Source organism: Fukomys damarensis, unplaced genomic scaffold, assembly GCF_012274545.1.
Source record: "Fukomys damarensis isolate Sample0158 unplaced genomic scaffold, DMR_v1.0_HiC HiC_scaffold_38, whole genome shotgun sequence".
In the NCBI taxonomy this organism is placed as follows: Eukaryota; Metazoa; Chordata; class Mammalia; order Rodentia; family Bathyergidae; genus Fukomys; species Fukomys damarensis.
Genome location: NW_022900950.1, coordinates 8,054,496 through 8,058,064, shown reverse-complemented (window position 1 = coordinate 8,058,064; position 3,569 = coordinate 8,054,496).

Sequence of the window (3,569 nt, the reverse complement as noted above, 5' to 3'; positions counted from 1 at the left end):
GACCCTTTTTTTTTTTTTTTTTTTTTTACCAGGGATTGAACTTGGGTCCTTTAATTTTCGAGGCCAGTGGCAGAACCACTGAGCTAAATTCCCAGCCCTGAGACACATTTATTACATGTTTAATTCTTAAATAAACTATTTTATTTGATGTATCCTTCATTATATCATTAACATACCATTTACTTACTTGATTTTGTATTTTTTAAATATCAAAATAATATCAGACTAGTCTCTTATTTTTCTTCTCTAAAACTTTTCACCACCACTATTTTTTAGATGCCTTCCCATATAAGCCTAGAATTAACTCACGTATTTTCTATCAGTGAAAACTCCTGTTAGAATTTTTATAACACATTGTCTTAAATGCACGAATTATTTAAAGAATAATAGAATATGTTTTAAATCTTCAAATGCTCTACTTTATTGAAGTATATATTCACATCTCTCAAGAATATCTTCTGAAGATATTGATATTTATTTAAATTTATTCTTTCATTTATAATATTTGCATCACATTTAATATCAGTAATATAAGAAAACTACTTATTATGTGTATACAAAGTTAAAATTTATTTTAATATGTGTGTTATCATGTTGTATATTGTGCTATTGTATATAGTAATTGGTACAAACCTTCAGTTTTTTTGTGTATACTATCATAACAACAGCAAAGAACAAAAATTTCCTGATTAAGGTCTTATACTTCCAATTTCTTTCTGTTGTAAACGTATTGTCTGGAAATGTCTAGAAAATATCAGTTAGTTTAGTGATAAAGGTTATATTTGTAATGATCGAATTCTAATCATGATAATCCTTTAATTCATGCAGTACAGCAACACTGGCAATTTGTGAGAAATAGTTTGTCTTAAAGATGAAGAAGTATTCTAGTCAAAAATTTTGAAGGTATGTTTATAGGTGTGTACATGCATATTGATTTGATTTAGGTCTATTCCCACCAGACCAATAATTTGCTTAATTAAATATTGGAAATAGCACCTTTATAGGCTCCCCATCTGCTCAAGTCAAAAGGATCCAGGAATCAATTAACCTCCTCTACATTTATCTCCTGATTTACCTCTGATTACTGATGTCTCCCTTTGGCCTGGCTACGTTTTCACCCACCATTTATTCTATTAGGCGGCATGTGACCATTAATTATAATTGTCAATTTCACTGGATTAACAGACTCCTCAGTGATTAATAAAGCATACTTCTGGGTGTGTCTGCGGAGGTGTTTCCTGAGGTGATTAACATGTATGACAGGAAAACTAAGCGGGGACAACTCATCTTGATTGTGGGTTGCACCATCAACAGGCTTATGGCTCAGGTGGAATGAAAGGGGAGGCAGAGAAAGTTGGCCTGCCTTTGAGAAGCTCCATCCTGCTTTAAAAGAGTACATCTTTGGCTACTCTCATGTTTTATGGACATCGAGCCACCAGTTTCTGCAGGCTTCCAATGCAGACTCAAACCAGTGACTCTCCAAGTCCAAGCCTTGATTCTAGGACTGGTGTACTCTGATCCCTCTCTTTCCATGACTTCCAGATTTGGAGCTGAGCAGCATCTGGATCCTCTGGCTCGTTAGTGTGCAGGGAGCCATGGTGAATAGTCTCACCTCTGAGCTTAAAAGCCTACCTAATAATTCTAATAATTCTTCTTGCATATAAAGCTTCCTTCCTTGTAGGAAGCTTTTTTGTCCTATAATTGTAGGGCTAAAGTTACCAAAACGTTACTTTATGATTTTAATGAATTAATTACAAGTTTAACTCTCAGCCTTGCATGGTATCTGCAGTTTCAGTGAGGACAGTGGTAAGGGAAGGACAAAGTACTATACATTGTTTGGAAGGAGACTGTGAACCTGGGACATTGAGCTCCTTATTCTGCTGAGCTTATGTGGCCAGTAGAAGTGGCTTGGTCATGCGTACTGTTGGCTACTGGTCCACTTCTGTTTGAGAAAACAAATCCTGTGTAGCCTACTGAAAGCACTAATGTCCTTCCCTGATGCTGTTTCTAAGCTGAACAATGCTGATGCTCCTCAGAATCCACACTTAGCAACCACTTTTGTCTGTAGGCCTATAAACAGTTTCAAATCTGAACTGGCAGCTAAAGGTGAGGTTCACAGCTTAGTCCTTAAGCAGGTACACTTCAGTCCCAACAAACTATTTGTATTTTCATATTCTTACAAGCAGAGATCTGGGGAATACATACGTGGCTATATTTAATAGACATGGTTTAATGGTGAAAGAAACACAAATCTGAATCAGGCTGAATTTCTTGATATCATATTCTTAAGCCAAGGTTCCAGATTTAATGTTTCAGCTCATAGATTTTAGAAAGGTGCTAATAACTCGATTGGTTGGTTGGCCGAAATATTGGTCAAAGCTTGGCCGACTGTGATGAATAAGCTGTCTGTGCTTAGTACTCTTAGATTTGCTGTTTCCAATTGAATTTTCAGGTTCAAAGAGTTACATGGGAATGGAGGACTGAATTTTCCAAGGAAAACCTACTTCTTCACGCTGGCAGCCTTCACTTACACCTTAAGAAGCAAATTTATAAGAAGTGCACCAGTATCCCTGAAGTACTCCATTATTGCTCCACCTCAAATTGTAAGAACAGAAGCATAGCCCCTCAACTGAGACCCATACATGAGCCAGTTTGTACATCCAAAATGCTTTGTGCAAAGGGGAGAGTAGGTCCCCTTGAGAAAAAGATCTTTGTGCTTGCCAAAAATCACACTGTTAACCTTTCTTCCAGTCTTCCCCACAGAGGAAGCCTTTTATCAGTTTAACTGTAGTTCAGGAAGTAACCAGATCTTTTGGGTGGGAACCGCTGGACACTAGACCTGATGTTGATTCTGGCAGCGCCTGAACATTGTTATAGCTCAGCAGCCACAGGGAGCTCCGTGGAAGTCAGATGATTAATGGAGACTCAGCCAAGTTCTGACTCAGGGTAGTTCCTGGTTTGGCTGGGTCCCTGAATCTTTCCTGTGACTATTTTCCCTGGTCCAGAATTCATAATTGGAATAGATAGATAGGTATCTTGATTAAATGTTATCAACCAGCTTCTGCTTCATAAAATGCTTTGTATTTCCACTGAAAGCAGGGAGCCCAACTGGATTATAAAATTTTTCAAAATGCTCACTTATCTAAAGGGAGGGGATTTCCTGAAATTTTCTTTCACTCTCACAATGGATGTTTTAGGTTCTTCAGTATTTCTTCATGCTAAAGAAAATTTATTCTAGACTTCATGTGGAGTATTGTGCAGAGGAGAGTACAAATTGAATCTTTTATTTTTTTAATATTATGAAAAAATAAAATTTCATAGCAAAATAATAGGATAATACCAATATTTAATACATTACATATCATTATCTTCAAATTAGTTACTCATAGTATGAGACGTAGACCAAAAAAAGATTTTTACAGAAAAGAAACAAACAGATAATAACACAAAATTTATTCTCAATGAAGAAAGTTAAATGGGGCATTTTTAGGTGAATGGGTAAAACTTGAGAACATGTAAGTGAAATAAGTCAGATGCACAGTCTTAAATATTGCACAATTTCTCTTATA